Here is a 21,897-nt window from a genome sequence, read left to right on the forward strand (position 1 = left end):
GTAATTATATTGTAGAAAAAAAAATCTGGTTATCAATACAACGTAGGGAATACAGAAGATAAAATGGTAGAGAAGACAGCAAAGTGATAAAAGCATAATTGTTAAGAGGGACGAGACCTCTCTCAAGCTATTGCATACCATATAGTCAAGAAAAATGAGGTTTTGCACTGATACATCACAAAAGTCAGAGATGTCAAAACTGCACTTTCTAAGAGTTCATTATGAAATGTAACTAGCACTGAAATTAATTTTTGTGCTCTACAGAAATTACAACATATAGCTCAGGGATATACCGGACTAATTAATGGAAATTAATTAGTCCGGTATATCCCTGAGCTATATGTTGTAATTCCATGGAAACTCCATGGAAACTCCATGTTGTAACTCCATGGAAAGCAGAAATGCCTTTTTTGAGTCATTAGTCAACTTTGGACAAGAAAAAGCCAAGGAATTGCATTTATGAGTGAAGATGGGTTACCACAAGGAACTTTATCAGTTTATTTGCTGTGGTCTTCATCCATCTTTTCTGCCTGATGCCCAAATAGAAAATGAATCGGATCATAGATGTCACAATCTATAGACTAGTGTTTCAATATAAAAGTGTACGGTGAGCAGTTCAGTGGCTGCTTAACATACGGCTTGTTCAGCTTCATGAGGATAGACAGATGAGGGTAGCAACTATTGTGCCACATAACTATAACATATTTTGTTTGTAAGTCAGCAAGGGGGAAATTCTACAGGTCACTTTCCTTAGTCAACTTTAGCCTGTCATTGCCATCAGCCAAATTTGGCTCCGAGCTCAGGTTGTCCTACCATCCTCACGCTCATGTGCACACTTGGGCACACATCAGGAACCTCTGTAGAAGCAATGACATATAACAGCTTGGAGGGTAGTCCGATTGCCCTGGGCTAGGGACCTCAAGCCTGGGAAGGGATCAGCACCAAATATCACACACTTAATCCTTCTTAAATCACTTGTGCAGGCTTTGGGCCAAAGCAAACAAGTGGCAAAACAGACTGAAAGTTTATGCCTTGTTTCTGAGTCTGTATTTAGCCATGCTGTACAAAAGGACCTTGACATTTAATGTATTTCTATGCTATGGATGTTGTCCTGCTTCCCTCCATTCATCCTGATGGAACGGGTAGAAACTTCTTGTAATCAAGTATACAGGTCTTTGCCAGTGAGTTATTCAGTTCCAGCTACAAGACACACTACTGTGAAAGGTCCTGATGTGAGCAGGGAACTAAATAGAAACAATCTGAAAATTCTTCTGAAGGTCACATCCACAGCTTTGTAAGCTATGAATATATACCACAACAAACAGAAACCTAAACTCAATTTTAGTTCCCCCAAAGAGAAAAAAAAAAAAATAAAAATGCAACTGCAAGCAGGAAAACTGTAGCATATGCACCAGAGAGCTACCGACTGTCAGTATAATCTACTAAGAACACACTTCCTAATCTCTATCTTTCTGGGCATGTGGGAAAAATAAGTCATTACTGCAGTGGGAAGGGACAATATTCTTCTTTAAGGTCAGAGGGACAACCCCTATTTGCTGGCAAATAGGCTCCTTAAAGCATAATGTGATCAAAGGGCCAATCCAGAACAAAGCCAAGGCACGACTGCCTAGTTTACTAATGTCACATACACTAGTTAATTTGATACTAAAGGAATACAGTATCAGGCAGCACAATACCTACAAACTTTGTGCATATGAAATAACCATGTTACAAATATTGAAGTATTATTGTTGTTATTGTGATGTGCACTACAAGAAACATGAAGTATGATTACAAACAGCCTGCCCACACACACAGTCCTGCACACATTTCACACAGTACATTAAAAATAGAATTCTGCAGCAGCTGACAGAACAGGGAAATGAAAAGGAGAGAGGGAGAGGAATAGGGATGGGGAGAAAAGAAAGGAGAAAAGAGAAGGAGTCAGGGAAACGTAGACCCCCAGGCACACAGCATCTATTTATTCAACCTGCCTGCTAGCTGTCAGGCTGCTTCAAGCTCACTGGAATATGTTCCAGTGCTGATAAAAAAATGTGTCACACAGAGGTGGAGAAAAAATAGAAACGTGTGTTGAAATTTCTGGTCAGAATCCATAATCCCTATTCAGCAATGCCTAGTAAATAAATAAATAAATAAATAAAAAGACAAAAAAAGGCAGCAGCTAATATTTATTACTTGACCTTCAGCTAGGATTTTGTTACTATTGTTGAGATTGTTTGAGAGACCACTTCCATTTAGTATTTGCATCCCTTCTCCTCTATGTCTGCATATGTGTGCACATGTACTAATGATTTTTCCCATGTAAAGTTCAGTTAATTCTGTGTAAACTGGTAGTGTTTATGTAAGTTATTTTGCAAATGTTCCTTTTCTTTGTTTTATGAATTGCACACATTCACAAAACATTTTTTGGTATTCAGTGGCCAAATTTCAGGTATGTCTTCAAATATTTACTATTTTTGCTCAGTATTGCTTCTATGCCTTGGATGAATATGTAAATAGCAAAAAGGAAACAAAAGAAAATCAAGAGTGCCACACACTTTCTGGCAGAGATCTTCAAAGCAGTATGTGTTTGCACAAGCATACATTAGGTTTTCATTTTTTAAAACAATTTCTGGGGAGAAAAAAATAAATTATCTAGAAGAGCTTTAGAGATGTAAGAATTCAGCTCACTGAAAACAAAATTGTTATCTGTCTGTAGCTACACACTTGTCATTTAGAAAATTACTTAAAAATCAAGTCACTTAAAAATCAAGTGTCCTTTTCATGTAATTTACTTTTATTCCCTAGTTTCTCATCCAAATGTCTGCCCAAAGATAGTGTTTCCTTCAGGTATTTTCCCATATTGGAAATTGAAAACTTTATGGCATAAGGAGTTACGTTGTTTTGCTTTGTTTGTTTGCTTGTTTTTCTTCTTTCTGTTTTTTTCAGTCATTTCTTCTGGGTGAGCTTGAATCTTACTCGGCTTGCTAGTAAACGCTGGGAATGATGGACTGATGAATGGTGTAAAGTAAATGGGTCGAGAAAAGTAATACTTCAGGAAAAACAGAGGTGGATTTTGGGTTTGAATACCAGTGGAGACAAAAGTGTTTGTGGTGTATGAAGAAAATAACTGGAAATGGAAAGTTTTACAGCCCGCCTTGGCAGTTCCTATTAGAAGATCCAAAATCCACTTTAAAGGGATCCTGAAGGCTGACAAAGCCCTCAGTGTTACACTGCAATGCTACTCTCAGAAATAATCAACGATGACTGGAGTCTTTTCATTCCTCTGACAGAAAGCAGGAAGATTAGAAAGACAAAAATATACAGCATCACACACACAAATAACACACACCCATAAAATTAAGGCACAGTGTGTGTTATTCATGATCTCGCAAATGCCCTTAGGACCACTAGCTGCTGGTGACAGTGAGTTTAAACACATGGTAAGTTTTGGCAAGTCTGGTTAAAGCATCTAAAAGTAGGATTTTCAAAGGCACTCAATGTGAATTTAGCTATCTTGCCAAAAATATCAGGAGTTTTTAATGTTGCCTACCACAGAAAATAGTGTTGTATCACAGTTTGCTTTTGAATACAGCTGTACTAATTCACCTTCTCTGGCAGAAACTGCAAAATTTTCTGCAACATAAAATCTGCAAGTACTCATGGCTTTGGAACTTGGGCTTCTGATTGCCAGTAACCACATTTTAGGCAAGGCATTACCCTGAAAGTTTCCAAAATCAGGGTACAACCCCTTCAGCGTGCTGTGATTACATGGATTTCACACCTTGATGATGCTATATCAGTGCACTGTGCAGATCTTTATGGTGCTATGGAGGTTCAATGTGTTGCTTTTAGTTGAAAAAGTTCTAAATGATGTAAACATATTCCTAAGTGACAAACTGCTTTCCTCTACGTGGCAGATATCTGCACCTATGTCATCATAAATAGAAGGGGTCTCTTGGTCTTCATTCACTGACAAGAACTGAACATCAGAAACAAAACATGGATGGCATGGCCCTTTGATCACGTCTGTATAATTTACTTCCCAAGGATATAGGACAAGAGGCAGCTGACAGTCAGAAAGATTAATGAAGAGGTTTTACTATAATTAATGTGAATATGGTGTTTTCTTTCTTTCTTTTTTTTTTTTTTTTTTCCCAGTTACTCATTTTCCACTCGTAATTATGGTCTCTGAGTTACATTGGTCATACAGAATTTGGGATAAACATTATTTCCAACACTGAAAATTTGAAATGATTCTATAAACACAGAACAAAAGTTAATGCACACCATAAAAGATTTCTTCAGCAGTTAAGAATATTTGCCTGATGCTTTTTTTTTTTTTTTCTTTTTTGGGGGGTCTCATATGTATAATTACAGGAGAAATCTCTCACCTGTACTAAATTCTCTGAAGCTGAGGGCATGCCACTGAATTGGATTTAACTTTTCACTTTACTGTATGTGCTAACATATGATGAGAAAAAGCTTATATTTTTTATTTTATTTTACAGAAGGAAGTGTTGTGCCTTACAGTGATGCACCTTTAACAGAATAAACATGTTTCAAAGTTCTAGTCTTAAGTTTAACAGTAATTCTGGTGAACCAGGTAACAAGTAACATTTTACATTGATCTTTTTTATTCTTTTGGAAAATTAATGGAGTTAATTGTAGATTATATGACCTAGATGGTTTGCCTTTTCTTTTGTAATCATTACGAGAGTAGTCTGTCAAAAAAAAAAAAAAAAAAAAAAAAGGTAAAATTTCAAAGCTGAAAGGGAAAGCAGACCTGCCAAAATGTCTTACTAATTAGAAATAATTTTAAAAGGAGGTTATTAACTACAATTTGTTCTGTATTTCATGTCAATGAAAGAGACTTAAATATTTAAAACCCTTTCTCACTTTTTTTTCTAATCATAACTTCCTTACATTGTCACAACTTGGGAATCCCAATGATTTGTTTTTGCAAGTGCATACATCTACATGAAAAAGTGGCTATTCAATTCATACCATCATTGCTATGTTCTACTGAAGAAAACATTCTGTCAACATGATGATAGACGGCCTGGAGTCAGAACAGTGCAATTAACCTTTCTTAAGCTTATTCTCATTTAAGTGGAATAATAGAATTTAATATTTCTTTTCAGAAAGTTTTGGGCTTTCAAAATTATTTTACAATTTTTTTTTTCAAAATATTTTACAATATGTAGAAGCTAAACAATTCATACGTTTATTGTGAAAAAAATAGCAATTTTTGTATTAAATGTTTGCTTGTCTTTCAAAAGAATCATAAATCTCATCATAATTAGTCTGTAAAGTATAATATACCATCAAAAAACACAAGATTTTAAACTACAGTTCAGATAATGTATTTTATTTTAAATAAATTAAATATTTTCCTGAATAGGATTTTGAAATGCATTCTCTTGAAGATTTTAAGCTTTCCTCTGTAAAGTTACTCTCTACAAGAAAGTTGAAAACTCTTCTTTTAAACAAAAAAGGGAAAAATGTTTTAAAATTCTGATGTTGGAATGAGCTAGAGGCTAATGGGAATTTCAAGTACAAGAAACAGAAGTGCAAGAAGTGGAAGTGTTGCTTAATATTCACGGATCTTTTTCTGCCCATAATAAAGGAGAATGAGCATAGCTGAGTCCAGTTGTGACAGCTACTGCTTAAAAAGGTTAAGTGACTTTTCAAAGTCACACAGGGATGACCTTGCCTACTGATTTTCATTCCCTTGCTCCATTAGCTCTCCAAAGTGCTCCACACACATACTGACAGTAGGATGTCCATGAACTAGTCATGACTGACAGTTTGCTGTATTGTCATCACAACATGAGAAACACTAAAAGAAAAAAAAAAAAAAAAAAACTACAGACAGCAAAGGCTGCATAAAATCTTTAACACTATTTCCCAACATTATAAACATTCACAAGGTCAGTGAAAGGCATTTCACTTGGAAAGCATCTTCCAGTTATGTATTTAGCATTCTATCTTTTGTACTAGAGGAAAGAGGAAATGAACAATGGAGTACCTCCCAGGAAAACATAAGATCTCCTTGCAAACCCTATTCACATGAAAAGATGTGTGTTTTTTTTTTGTTTTGTTTTGTTTTTAAACTTTGAGTAATCCCACTGATATTACATTTCATAGCACAAAAGGGTATCTAGTATCTTCTCCAAATGAATTCTTAAATCAGCCTATACTGGTCAGATTATTTGCTCTGTATTCATTAGCCCACCTTATATTCAACAGCAAACAATGTGCTGTATTGCAGGAGAGATGTTATCTGGGATATATTATCCTATTCTCAGTGTTACCTCCCTGTAAAAAGAGCCATGAAATCACAAAATAGCTGTAAAAGCTGCATACCACTGTGAGCAAGGGAAGTCCTTGCACTTTCAGGCACTCAGCAATGAGGATAACTCGTTTACAGGCTCTGACATTTCAATATCAAAGAAAATGTCTAGTGAAATAGGGCAACCACCAGCACTGAGATGGAAAGAGGTACACATTATACAAGAACTGAGCAGGACATTGGAGCAAAACAGCTTTGTACCTGACTAAAGACCAATCAAGGCCAGCTTGAGCCTCACTTCAAATTTGTGTTGGGACAACAGCCCTAGTTGGCAGGGCTATAAATGAACATTTCCCAGAGACCCAGAGGGGCTACAGAGGTCTTGTTACTTGCTTGTAACCAGCTGGTTGAAGGAACTGAGGTCTCCTGATAGGGCAAAGGAAGAACAAGGAGGAACTACTGACTGTGTAAGAGGACTAAAGGTCAGAATAAAGCTGATAAGTATTACATGGATCCTTAAGAAATGAATATAAAGCCTCATATCTTCAACCAATTAAATACATAAATTAAAATAAATAGATGAATAAAAAAACAATTACCACTGGGATGCATCCATTTGTATCTGGTGAGTGAAAGCATTACGGAAAGCATCACTATAAATATCTTTCTTTTATGTCCACTACAAACTAAAATACATAGCTCAACTGTATTTTCCTTGCCTTAAATGGTAGCTTTGACATTCAAGATTCGAGTTTTCTTATGGCCTCTGCCCTATTTTTTTTCTTTATATTGCAGAAATGATCCAAGAATTGTAACAACCTACCTAAATAAATGTATAGAAAAATATAAAATGCATTATTTGATTTTTCTCCCCTCACAGAATTAGAAATGAAAACATGCTTAACATGCTCATCTTATGGTTTGATAGCTGAGGCAGAGTTCAGAAAAAATCATATATTACAGCTTCTTACATAATTTAATTAATCCTTCACACCACTGTGAGTAAAGTAATGTATAATCCAATAGGACTTCAGTTGTAATTTATCATCAATTATTGTCCCTCATTGTAGTGTTAAATAATACCAACCTCATTTAATGTGTGAAATGAATCCCATTGATTCCTTGTCTTTGTAATCAAAAGGGACTGCCCCGTTAGTTTCATTAGAGGTTATTTGTCCTCTAATATATTGAACAAGATTTACAGCTCAAATATTAAAAAACTAACTAAATAAAATAATAATAATAATCCATTACAAGGCACAAATCAACCCAAAGGTAAATATTTATAAAGTCAGTGAAATACTAATATTGGGTTCAGCTACCCAAGCATCTTGGAGACAGATAGTATATTAACATGTAATACATGATTTCCCTGTGAAAACTACAATAAAAGAAATGACAGTAACTTAAAATTGATATTAATGCAGAGAAGTATGACAATACCCATTGCATGCCAGGGTACATTCCTGAAGAATGTACTTTCATAACTGCTGTACCAGTAGCTATGGCAGTCACACTTGTGTCATGCTGATTTAGATCCTAGAGAAAGCTGGAACAGCAGAAGCTTCACTATACAATCGTATTATTTTTGGCTTAGGAAGAGAATGTGCTTTTTAAGCAAGCAATCCAAGCTACAGATAAAATCAGTCTTCCCTAATAAGTACTGGAATTGCCAAAGCGGCTTACAAATATGAAGGAACACATTTACTGGTCAGGACAGTTAACTCTTTTAATGCTGGAATAGGCATGAAAGTGTGGTGCAATATCAGGACACAGGCAGATGCTTAAGAGCCACAGTACTTTGTAAATACACAAACAATTATTTCTTTTATATTCAGAGGGATGGTCCCCTATCACCCATTGTTTTTAGAATGTTTCAGTTATGTTCTTTAGCAACATGGTCTACTATCTTGGCCAGGAATCACAAAGAAGAAATAAAATAGCACTTGCTATCTTGCAGAAACCAATCACCTGAGTATTCATGGAGTTCAATATTATTATTCATGCATGAAAGAGCTACTTGTGAGAAACAGCTATGGATTAGAATTGATTCTTCATGTTAGGCTTTCAGAATGGACCTTTGCCTTTATCGTGTTACATATTTCCCTGGTGTGAGAGTCCAATTCCATTCTTTCCATTTATGGAGTGAAGCAAGGCAGAACTGTAACTGTAATGCCACATTACCTTGGGAGACTAGTCTGTACTGAAGCCCAAACACCCAGATTATCTTCACTCTCCGCATGTTGGTTCACATTCTGGCTGTGCTGGCAAGAAAATTCAGATACAGGGTAGGGACTGGCTGACACCTGAGCTTTGCCTTTATAGGAAGCAAGAGTTCAAATAGTTCAAACCCAGTCATCTCAGACAATACAGACATTGTCTTCAATTTGAGAAAGATGAGGGGGGAAAAAAAGTGAAAAATAAGCAATTAGTATCTCACAAGAAAAGCTGAAATTCCACAAATTAATTGCAAAGTTAATGAAAGGCACAAGATAGTATAGCTCAGTATTTTGGAATACAGATTCCCTACTTTTCACCTGAAAGTATGCTTTGGTTACTGCCCTAAAAAAGTACCAACTTAGCAGGGTCTCTGTAGTTAAATACAGTTCTCTCCCTTATGTAGTCAGATCTGTCTTAAAACCCATTACTCAAAGATCAATATGTAGTTAATATTGATGTGACCTAAGGCTTACCTTGAAAACTTTGAATACCATTTCCATCTTACTCATGTTTTATTTTCTCCATAAACGTGTCAAGCACATGTTTCTGTAAGTATTGATTCTCCCGTTCTTCATTGTTCTCTCATATTTAGGATGGACCATTTTTGTTTGTTTTTTCAAAATGGCAGTCAAGAAGTTTTCCTAGACTATTTAATACATATAACAAATCTAGAGTTAATTTGTCCTTTTGAAAACAACAAGCCAGTTTCATTCACAGACTCCAGCAAAATTATCAACAGTAGTGAGCCTTGTAACTCTGTATACTTGTTTATTTCCATAGCTTTCCAAAAGTGAAGGAAAAACAGGAAGGAAGTATCACAAAGTGAAGATTTTACCCGCCCTTAAATTTTGGAGGAAAAAAAAAGAAAGCAACTTCTTCTTCTGCATAGGCACATACACAACCATACAACCATACGTATCTCAGGTTTGCATGCCTCTGTGAATCAAGAGAATGTGATTTTTTACAATACAAGAAGGTCAATGGTCTTAGGCTGCTTGAGGAAGAATCTCAAATGGATGAGTTGGTTTGAAATCTACAGTCTTCTTTGCAGGTCATGTTCTCCCAGCATGATACTGATGGATGCTACCAGCTGCCACAGCTGTCCCTCTGGGGGTGGTGAGCAGAGAGGAAATCTCAGGTAAAGGTCTTTAGGCTTTTATGCAAAACAACTAGCATGATTTCCAACCGGGAGATGATAATATGCTTAACAGAAAGCTCTCTCCAAAATTCAGCATGTAATCTACATACCAAGCCACAGACCCAACAATAACGTGAAAAGAAAGAGAAAGGTGACAGAAGAGGATGACCGATCATTTAAAGAAAGAAATTAACAAACAATGGCTGAAGAAAGAAAAGGCTACAAACAAAGGGAACAGTGTGAGGAGTCTTAATGGATGGAATTTCCACTACTCTTGAAAGAAATACATGCTACTGATTGGATTAGAATGGTCTGTATATTCCCTTTCTTAATAATACATGTTTTCTTTTCCTGCTCAAGTTGCTACCATCAAAAAATATTGAGCCTATGCAAAAAAACTTCATGAATGAAAGGAAATTGTGAATTTACAGTATACTACATTTTTCCCCACTTTCGTGGATTTTCTTTTGTGGACAATCTAGCTGGCACAGGCCAAGGTAGAATGAAGTGAACTATCTTGTAGAAAGGTATTCTTAGTGTGTGCTAGAATTAGAAAGCTTGCTATAAATGCTTATCTTACATCATTGAATAGTGTTTTCCATGTGTTCCTTTGGAACAGAAAAATATGGTGAGTGATGAGTGTATTGTAATTGGAATCTGGAGGAGACTTTGTGTTTATGCTTGCTATTGTTCATTTTAATGTCCCAGTGTGTTTTCTCTGTTATATATGGTTGGCATTCTGAATTTCATTAAGTCTACTTGAATACACTATGAAAATATAATGCCATGTATGAAAAAAAATGCTTAGTTTAGCTTCTTTTTGTCAATTTCTTTCTATTCAAAAAGACAGTACAATATTGCCACCTCAGTAGTAAGACTTTATATATAACCTTTCTGTGTATTGAGTATGCAGGACAAGGACAACTTTTCTATCAAAAAGGTGATTTCCAAGAATATTAATCTGTGTCTATCCAGAATTTGCAAGTAAAGCCTAGGGTAATGAATTTAAACCACCCCAGCTAAAGTACAATGCTGCTTTGCACGTTTCATTCTGAAGGATCGTAAGTCTAACAATTTTGATCTTTTTTTTTTTCTTTGAAAATGTAGTATGTATTTTATAATTCAATAGAAATACAAAGGTCAGAATCACTATACACAAAAATTTGCTCATACACTACAGAAATAGTATACAGTATATACTATTTCTCTATATGTATTGTAAATAATATTATATAATATATACATAATATTACATATATATTATATAAAAATATATAGAGAGAAATATATACATTCATTATATACTATGTCTATATATATTCTATATATTTTTCTATATAGTATACACTACTACTACTAACAGTACTAACAGAAAATTTTGGATAGGAATAAATAGAATTTCTGTTTTGGCTACAGAATTTAGCACATTTAACAGTCCTTTGAAAACAGCGAACATCCTGAATATTATTTTAATTTTTGTCTTTAATCTTATGGTCTTCATGTTCTCCTAAATTTAAAAATATGGTTACTTTTTGTCCATGTTGCTGTTAATGACAAAAGAAAAATATCAGATGCCATTATTTTCTTAATGTGACACAAAACAAGTAGATTCTTCTTATATTACAGCTTTTAAAATATATATATATTCAATATACGTATATATTTATATATACGTATATATACGTATATATATATACGTATATATACGTATATATATTTATAATGTATATATTTATACATTATATATTATTTTATATATTTTAATATATAATATATATTTATATATGAAATAAATATGTATATAATATTTATATTTTTATATAAATATATATTATATATTATTTTTATATATGGTTTTATTTAAGCAGAATGGAATTCAATTGTGAAATTATTTTTACTTTAGTTGATTTTTAGCAAAAAAATAGTTGATTTTTAGCAAAATCAACTTACTTGGTTTCAAAAATGTGAGAACACTTTGAAGCATGAAACTTTTAATCAAAACAGGGGATTTTGTAAAGCTTAATTTTTACTTTTTTTTTTTTTTTTTCCTTTAAAAATGAAATATGTGCTGGGTCCAGTTTTGGGCTTTCTGCTACAAGAAAGACATACTAGACAGAGTCCAGTGAAGGGCCACAAAGATGATGAAGGGACTGGAGAATCTCTCCCATGAGGAAAAACTGAGAGAGCTAGGACTGTTTAGCCTGGAGATGAGGAGGCTCAGGACGGATGTCATCAGTATCCATACATATCTGAATGAAAAGCACAAAGAAGATGGAACCAGGCTTTTTCCAGTGGTGTTCATTGACAAGAGGCAACAGACAAAAACTGGAACACCGGAGATGCCACCTGAACATCCAGAAACAGATTTTTTACTGTGCAGGTGTCTGCTCTGGCACAGGCTGCCCAGAGAGTTTGAGCTGAGTCCCTACTCAAAGACCATCTGGAAATGGTCCTGGGCATCTTAATTTTACATAAATACAAACGGAATATGTAAAAAAAATTGTTACTGAACTCCAGCATTTCTATGGCACTCAGAGTTTCAAATTGCTCTGGCTCTTTAAGCTACTACATAGTATCTCAACTACAGAGCATATTATTTGTGATAAACACTTTATACAATCCCAAGGTTTATCTACTTTAAGTTAAACTAGCCCTCAGAAGCTTAACGTTTAAATCAGGATTACTTCTCAACCAAACCAACACAGGCTGCACTTGAATATTCCAAATCAATGCATGACTAACAGGATTTTTCTTGCCACAGAGTGGCTAAATTCAAATATAATCTTAGCTTCTGCTTCCTTTATACAGATTAGAGTCAAGGATGCAGCAACCTTTGTTGCTCGGGTGAACTCTTTCTGATATCTTAATACAATTTACAGTACACCCTGGGATAATCCTTTGTTCAATATTGCTGAAGTGGCTTTTTCACTGACCAGTAGTTTTGAGAAAAGGTCAGGACATTAACAGTTTGCAATCGTTAATTAAAGTTGTTTACTTTGAAACCCATTTTCAATACATATAGCAGAATAAATGATTTTAAATATTTCCTTATGTGAATACTAATTTCTTACATTTCTTAAAATTTCATTCAGATTATCCATTTAGTTAAAAAAAAAAATACCTTATGCAAAGGAAACTGTCGTATATATACTTATAGTTATGTACATACATGCAAGCACCATTTTTGGTAATTTCAAGGAAAACGTCAATATCTGATAACTTGGAATCAACAGAAATAACCTTCAACTTTTCTGATGAAAAACTTCTTCATAATGTGAATGAATACGATAACGTAAGTAAGCACACTTCACCCTTACAAAACACGTCTTTCTGGTCTATCTTCATTATCCCTGCCCAGTAGGTAAGGGAAGGCAGCTTTCCCTAAGATGCAGAGGTTGTCTCACTATTTTAATAGCAAATAAAATGTATTTCCTCCATATTGCAATTTAAGGTCAACATTTGCATCATTCTTCAGGTTTTATTGATTGACTCTATTAAAGGAATCATGACAGCTTAACAGTAGATCAAAACTGACAGAGACATGGTTAACCTTTTTTTTTTTTTTTTTTTTTTTTTCCCCCCACCTTTCTCAGAACTGACAACAGAGGTAGGTAACAGTTCATACTTTTATAGTTAATACGACTGTTGTGATTGTTCTCTTTTGCTGTGATATTAATAGAGACAAGGGAAAGCCTTTCCTTATTGAATATAACCTTTGTTACTCATACTGAGCTGAATTCCTCTGGGAGGATGAATAACGATCATTGACTCAGAACCCCTGCACTAGGCAGCTAAATTAAATTAATTAAATAGCCTGCATCTTTTGTCTGTTTTCAGTCATCTACATATCTTGATCAAATGAACCAGTCTTTTTCATCTTCAATTTTCTTCATCCCTATATACAGTGTACTTTGCATGTGTGTGCTTGCAGCTTTTTCCCTTGTTTTGTGGGACAATGCCTACCTGTGAGAACTCTCCAGCGTCCCACTCCACCCTGCACTGAGCATCCAGGTCTGGACATCCACATCTACTGCTATTTTGCTGCATAACAGCACTGCAAAGCAGCTGGAGAATATTTCTGGGATTATTTCTTTATCTCTTCTTCGAGTCCTACTTACCCATTTTCTCTGCTTTCATGTCTCCCCTTGTCACAGTATGTAAGCAACCCATCACCTTTTCAATGTACTTACACCACACCTGTGACAAGGGAAGTATTTTTATTCTCCTTGCATCGATCTGGACTTAGGCTCTAAAGGGAGGAAAACCCACAGCTGACAGGGAGTTACCCAATCCTTAGCCAATCCTGTAAACACTTCAATGCATTAAGAACTGAAAAGTAGATAATTTTATCTGTTGTATCTGAGAATCAAATCACAAGAATACCTGTGAGATAATACCAGCCTGCTTTTGGAATAGGAACATTTAGCTGCTAAACTGCTATTTGCACAGCATTAAAGGTACCAAGTAGAGGCTTCAAGTAGAAAAGAGCTAGTTTCAAAAATTCAAAGCTGAACAGAAATTATTGTAAGCTGAATTGCTTCAACTAGATAATTCTATAAGCATAGAAAATTTCTTCATTATTTTTTTTTTTGAGAGAGAGAAAAAAAAATGATGTAAGCAAATGAATTGACAACATTGTGCAGCAGAAGCAGTAAAACAAAATGCTCAGGCCATTATTTACTGCATTTAAAGTAAAAAGTTACTGCAAGTAACTTTGGGCAAAGTCATGCTCTAACTTGTTATTTTCTGTTTTACAACTGGGAGTTTCCTTACCATTCTCTTGCAATGCAACCGAAGGAGGTCACAAATTCCCAGGTGGCCATCTTTTGAAAGCAACTTCTATTCTTGTTCCTCAGAGGTCCTTTATATCAGCACATACCCATGTCAAATATAATTGCTGAACACATAAAATTTCTTAATCAAAGAGAAGGCCCTAAAATGACCTAAATGAGTGGAACTAAACCATTAAATAAGTATAGCTCAGTATAGGAAATGGTCTAGAATATATGCTGCCAGACAGATTGACTTCAGATAGTAGTAAGGAGAAAATTCAAGATCATTTCTGCAAAACTGTTATTTAATCTGCTCTGAAAAAAAAAATAGATTTTTCTTTACATTAAAGTGTTAAAGTAGATGTTAGATACTTCTGTTTTTTTTTTTTGTTTGTTTGTTTGTTTGTTTTTTTTTTTTTTGTTTTAATTTAAATATACTAATTAGTAATTTTAAATTAGGTCAATGTAAGATGTCCATCAAATAGCCAAACTGGGCAGACGTCCTCCTCTTCAGCCTGGAGAAGAGGATGCTCAATGGAGATCTTGTAGATGTGTATAAATACCTGAAGGGTATATATTCAGAAGTAGACAATAATTACAACTTTCAAGCCATTGAGAAATTTATTGGGACAGAAAGCTTTAGAACTCCTGTGATGTGTGTGGTAAAAAGTGGCAGAAATCATTTCCTCCAATTACCTTCAGTGTTCACGTAAACTGAGATTGAATAAGGAATTTACTTGCAATGATGCTGGTAATCATAGTTTATTTCTTGATCTATATGTTATTTTGCTTTCTTCAGGCTCAAGGTGGATCTCATCAAGGTGCATAAACAGCTGAGGGGAGGGTGCCAAGAGGACAGAGCTGGGCTCTTCACAGAGGTTCCTAGCAGCACTGGGCACAACCTAGCATGCAAGGGGCTCCCCTGAGCACCAGGCAGCCTTTCTGTGCTGTGCAGGTGACTGAGCATTGGCACAGGCTGCCCAGGGAGCTGTGGGGTCTCCTCCTCGGACATCTTCAAAATCCACCTGGGACTGAGTGGCCTGCTTGAGCAGGGGGGTTGGACCAGATGGCCTCCAGAGGTCTCTGCCAACATTAACCATTCTGTGATTCTTCTCACAGCACATTTTACATTGAGGGAAACAAAGAAACTAAAACTTCTTTTCAGTTTATTTCTAATGCATAAAATGGAGAAAGCAGCATGGCTTTTATCAGGTAGAGGTATAGTTAATCTACAGATGGAAATAGGTACAGAGAGCTCAGCAGCTGTGATTAATAATGAACATATCTGCAACGGAGTGACCCATATGCAAATACAGAAGTAATCCACAATACCTCATTTTATCTAGAGACTCCACCCAGGTGGTAGGCTTTGTATCACCTGAAAGATATCCTAGTTCTGATAATCAGGACAGAAAGTCAGAATACATTAAGCAAAGATCAGCTGTAAAACTCAACCTGCAGTGAATTGTGAGATTAGAACTCCTGCTATGGTGTGGATATCTACCCAACCATTTTCATGGAAAGTATGTTGGAAGGCATTACAGACAAAATTTGCATCAAGAACTAGTATCTAGTCAAGCCAAAAGCATCAATCCTTTGTTTAGTCACCAACATTAAAGGTAAGTTAGATAAGTTGAGGAAGAACGGTCTCATTTTTTTTTCATTTGCTTTTAACAGATATTTTCTGTAAATGTTCATAACTACACAATCCATAACTGCAGGAATCTTAAACTTACAACTTAGTGCTTTTCCTTTCCATAAAAGTGTGACCTGCTACTGAAATGAAAGATAGAAAATGATGGACTTCATACTTACATACTGCAAGAAATATACTGTAATATCTGCTCACACTTAATTTTTATCTTCTTGATAGATTGCTACAGAAAATGTGTTAAGAAGTATACTATGTGTTATATTAAGGACTGATGACATTTTTCTACAGGCAGAAGTGATGATAAACACCTGTCAGCAATAAAGAGCAATTAGACTAACTAGAGACTATCAGAATTTTCTTAAATTCTTTATCTTTACATAAAATCAGACCATGTGACCAACTGCAGAGACTAGAAGCAGTGGTCAAGGTCAAAGTGATCATATCACTGAAAAACACATATACAATCATGTGCTATTGGGTTTTACCCCATGTTTCCTCTCTTTCAGAGAACTGAAGAAAAAAGCTCCTCATGAGCAGAGCCAAGTGAGATTTCCAGACAAAGTCCTCGGAGCTCTCTGCTTGTTCCCTTCCACAGGAAGAACTGGCATTTTACTACTACTACCTCATAACCAGGGTAAAGATGGCTTTGGTTTTGCCACAGGTATATTAATGACCAGTTAGTTATGCCTCTGGGTTACTGGCTGATGTTGTATAGGGTTTTTCTCAACTAAAGAAAAAAATCTAATACAATACAATCAGTATATGTAAATGTTCACCACTCTGACAGATAACAAGCCACTTGTAGAACTTTTTGATGAAATGCAAGGGGGTGTTAGCCATGACATCTGTTCAGCTGGGGCCCTGGTTTTGAATGTAGCTGTGTGAATCTAGGATAATCAATTAGGCAGGGTGTCAGTATGCCAGCACAGATGTCCTCAGTCAATTGCAGATAATCATCGAGTTCTTTGAAATTTCCAGAGGAGATTGTATTACTCCTGGGACACCCTTGACCTACGATTGGGAAAGGTTTCCCAGATAAGAAAAATAAAAGGATCATATCGTTTCCTTGTGGAGCAGTATATATTGCAGGCTATCCATAACCTTCAAAGGGTTAGAGCAATGCACTGAGAGCTGAATGCACACTGCAGGGCACAGGGGCAATGCCTTCACCTCCACCCTCAGTATGAAATCAAGGCTTTATAGCATGATATGGAACACATCCAGACACTTATTACAAGATATTTCCCCATGACCTACATACTGTGACTGCCTGTCAATAAGAAATAAAAACTAGGGGATCGATAGGATCAGTGATACCAGTTGACATTTTCCCCTCACGTGTTTTTCCTGGGAACACCAGAAGCATCAGAGACACACAGCTTTTGCAAGGTTAAAAGGGGTGGAGGGGTGTCATTTCAGTACATGCTTCTTCAACATGACAGTTGCAACATATGTATATGTGAAAAAATAAAACTAAACTTTGTCTTGCAGGGACTGCAAGAAACATTTTAGCCAGAAGCAGTTTAAATTTTACTAGCATGGGTTTCAAAAACTTACTAAGTAAGAATAAAACAAACCTAATAAAGCTTTTCCACATAATTCAGCTCAAATGTGTTAGAAATTTTATAGCGCTGATAAAGGATATTAGTGGTAATGGTTTGTAAACAAAGCTTTCTTGGTTTCTGTAAAAGTACAAAACAACCAATCTTGAAGAACATCTTAATAAGAAGAAAAAAAAAAAAAGCTCAAGGGATAATTATTCCACAAACAAAAGCCAAAAATGCTTATGACAACAAAAAAAGAGAGCTGGATCCAGAGAACTGTTTAGACCTACTGTCACCATATTCTGATTCTTAGCAATATTATGAAGACAAACCATACATTTGTCATTTTTCTGTTAAAGGATCTATGGATGTACAATGATGAGACAAGCAATGGCTTCAAGAACTTATTGGCAGCAGAAAAGACATGCAAGCACTGGAATCTTCTATTCATCTGAGGTGCACTTGGAAGACCTAAGGAAGGAAGAACTCCCACCTTTTCTGGAAATACGGTTTGCTGACTGGGCCAGCAGATTGCAAAAGCTGGTACTAGCTACTTGAGATGACCCCCAATACCACTGATACACACTATAGAAGAACAAAGCAAAGGAAAAATGAGACTTAATTAGAAAAGAAACAAAGAATATACAACAAGACTCTCAGACAAAGATAAATACAACAAAATAGATATGCTACAGTTAATCATGTTTATATTGCAGTCAGTGCTATGTAGCAGAGAGATAAGCCAGCCAATCTTCATCTGGCTTGGATTTCAGTAGTCAATCAGTTGTGACAGCACAGAACTCACCACAGGCTAATTCATATATAAATAACTTCTGTGACTGTAGTTTAAATATATACAGGCTTACTTGAGTATGCATTGCCTCTCCTGTTTCCTGAGAGAGAAGTCACTCTCCACATAGATTTGCTGTTTTATGGCATGGTTAACTTAAAGCGGTGAGTTCCTAGCTTCCTGAATGGCATATAGTTTATAATATTTGTTTCAATGAACATTTTTCAAAGCCATACAAAACAAAACAAAACAAGCAATATTCTTTTTGCTTTCTGAAGACTTTGGATAGATAGCTTTAATTTTTCCAGCAAAGTTGTGCCCCTTTCAGTGAGACTACTCTCAGCCAGGAAGAAGGCAGTCTAAGTGCTCTGTGAAGACAATGATTGTCTCTCTCTCTCTTTCTAAGTATTGATTTAAAGTGTCAGGCATTCTCTAGGTTACAGCAAATTGTTCATGCTACAGTCAGGCTGAAGAGACAAATATGTGAAAAATGAATCATAACACATATAAATTTTTGAGAATTTGAGCATTCTACTGCATTGATCAGTCTCTATGACCATACAGTATAACAATACTACTCACTTTGACACAAAAATATTGATAAAAATATCAGTTTCTCTAAGATAAAACTATTTCAAAGTTAGGCTATATAAAAATGTTCTTATATGTTCTGTGCAGCATACACACAAAACTGAGAAGCTTGCCTTCTGCATTCTTTGGAATGAGAGAAATAAAAACAATCAGCTCTTAGATTCAAGCTTTGTGAATGTCAAGAACCTGATGAGATGGAGAGTTATATGCCAAAGGCATTGATCAGCTGTCACTGTTTTGAAGGACTGATTTAATTGTTTTGGACCAGGTTGGACCACCCTTATTCTATTAAGAGTGTAATTGATTTCACTGTGATTACTTGAAGAGAAAAGCCTTATCCAGTGTGTAAGAGATGCAGACTCCTGCCCTAGTGAACTACTGCAGGAGGACTATTCAGATGAAAATTACTCTTTTACAAGTTTAGTTGCCTTTTTACATATGCTGCAAAGACCATACCCTTCTGCTGTGCAAAATTATGGCATTTTTGTTCCTTCAGGAAACCTCACAACATTGCTGTTAACCTATCTCCATCATGAATATTAACATATGCTTTGCCAATGTGTGACCTTCTAAGAGACACTAAAAGTTTTTGTTAGCCATGACATCATTTCCAATAAAAGAGTGCTGGTGTTAAGACAGTCCAAGTGATAAATGAAATGCCTATTAAACCTTAATCATAGTTAATTATAAGTACATGTAACAACACTCACGTTCAGTACCATATCAAACAGGATTGGTTTCTATTAACCCCTATCAATATGAAAAGTTTAGATAACAGTACAATTTAATACAGAAGAATGCTAAATCCAAAATCAATGAATTTTATCCAAGTCTGTTGAATAATGAAAGGATTTTAATAGTCTTGTAGTTAAATGCCTAGTACATGTTGCCCTCTTGTGGAATCCGGGAAAAAGTGCAAGTTTCAAAATCAATAAATAAAATGTATTGATATTTTAATGGCTGCAATGTAATGATTTATTAAGTTCACCAGGTGAGCAGTTTATTAATGAAAAGCACTATATTCTGTAATTTTTTACATTTGACAAATAAGCCTATGTAATTAACTCTAGTAAATCAGGCCCAAGCACTGCAAGTTGTAAAGAGCCTTAGAATACTTTACCTATTACCAGTACCATCTGCATAAGATATGACATAAATAGAATCCCTCAGATGTCTCATATTTCACTATCATTCACTAAATTCAGAGTAATTAAAATATTATATTTCAAATAATAATAAATGTAAAAGTCTTTTTTTTTTTTTTTTCCATATATATCTTTAAGATAAATGTTTTCCTTAAGAACAAAATTGGGAATCCTGAATTAAACATTCCATCACACATTAGAGATCTGGAAAATATTTTAATGAATTTTTAATGAAGCTAAAGGGAAGACTCAACATCTTCAAAGGTTGCTTAACACACTATTGGGATATTTTAAAATTGAACTGTACCTTAATTTTCCCAGGGAAAATCTCATTATCTAAGAATATGAATATTTTAATTCCTTTAGAATTTCTCCTAACAGAAGGTAAATTATATTTAACACATTTCATGTAGCATTTAGGACAACTTCAGATACCTCCAAGGAGTGTAAGAGGTGTTTTTTGTTCCCCCTCCCTTTTAACCATTTCAATTTGATTTCAGACACAAGTCAGTTTACTACAACACTTGTTCCCTTGATCAAAGATTTCCATCACCTATGAACAAAGGTCAGGTGTCCATGTTAATATTATTGACGGCCTCTGATACTGCTGACAGCTAGGTGTCACTGATAGGTCTGCAGAATCTGATGGATTTGCTGTGACTGCTTTATTCTTCACCCACTGAGGTTTTATTTAGTTTAGAAAAGGGGCTGAAGGGAGGTTGTGATTAGCTAACACATTTCAGTTCACCCTGTTCCATGACCCTTTTCCTAGTCCTGGCACAAACTAAACATTTTATCTTGATTTGCCTGGATGAAATCAATCCAAGAGGCAGGGGTTTCAATGTTTAACAGGTTGGTATCTCTGGATTGTCTCAGAAAATAAATAAATAAATAAAAATGTAAATTTAAGGACATCTGAATTCTTTCAAATACATGAGATTGCTTATGGAGACTGTGAATGATTTGGGGCCACAATGACATTGATAAATATTTGGATGAATATAAGTCTTCAAGCTTTATTTTGTTTCTAGCGGCTCCCTCTTTTCTCCCATCTGCAGTTTTTGGCTACAGCTTCTGTCTGCACTAGGAAAACAATGATTAATGATCATCCTATAAACTGAGGTTATGTTGACTGATAAGGACCTAGAATACTTGCTAGCAGCCTCAGATCAACCTTTTTTAGCACAGTTTAATAAGTAAAAATTTATATTTCCTGACCTCTTCTCTACTTCAGCATTTTACCTAAAACATCCCTTAAATCTAGTTCTGTGCTTTTATAATATTAGAATGTATGTGCTTGTGTTTGTGTGTGTTCATATACATGTGTATATGTATTCTAACATATACTCATACATTCTTAATGGATTTGAGTCATCCCTGCTTGACAGAAGTGTATTAACACAAATTGTATCTGCAGTTTTTAAAGTTTTATGACTTTTACATCAACATACATACAACAAAACATAATCTCAGTGTTGTTAAAATAGGAAAGAAAAAAAAAAAAAAAAAAAAAAAAGTAATGTTTAGGCCAATATAACATAAGCTGGAAAGGTGGCCAGGCTGAAAAGTTTTGGTTTTGTTTTTGGTAGGAATTGTTTATCAGTGCTGGTCTGATCAATTCTTTGAGCTGACTGACCGTGTAGCTTCACAAATATTAGTGCTAGCTAAATGGAAGCAGAAGGAATGCCTGGCAGAGGCACTGGGGAGAACACAACTATCTCTTTTGGAAGCAGAAGGAATGCCTGGCA

The 21,897-nt window shown here is 35.3% G+C and overlaps 1 protein-coding gene and 1 long non-coding RNA gene across 5 annotated transcripts in view; one reads left to right on the plus strand and one right to left on the minus strand.

The window, feature by feature from the left end:
- ROBO1 (roundabout guidance receptor 1) overlaps positions 1-21,897 on the minus strand; it is a 737,333-nt gene that overhangs the window by 556,133 nt on the left and 159,303 nt on the right. The gene's annotated exons all lie outside the window — the stretch shown is intronic.
- Positions 15,894-19,946, plus strand: LOC311430340. Its single transcript, XR_014688711.1, has 3 exons — positions 15,894-16,044; positions 16,586-16,740; positions 17,983-19,946. It is a non-coding gene; the product is annotated as an uncharacterized lncRNA (long non-coding RNA).

The sequence above is a fragment of the Aythya ferina genome (assembly GCF_964211825.1).
Source record: "Aythya ferina genome assembly, chromosome: 1".
In the NCBI taxonomy this organism is placed as follows: Eukaryota; Metazoa; Chordata; class Aves; order Anseriformes; family Anatidae; genus Aythya; species Aythya ferina.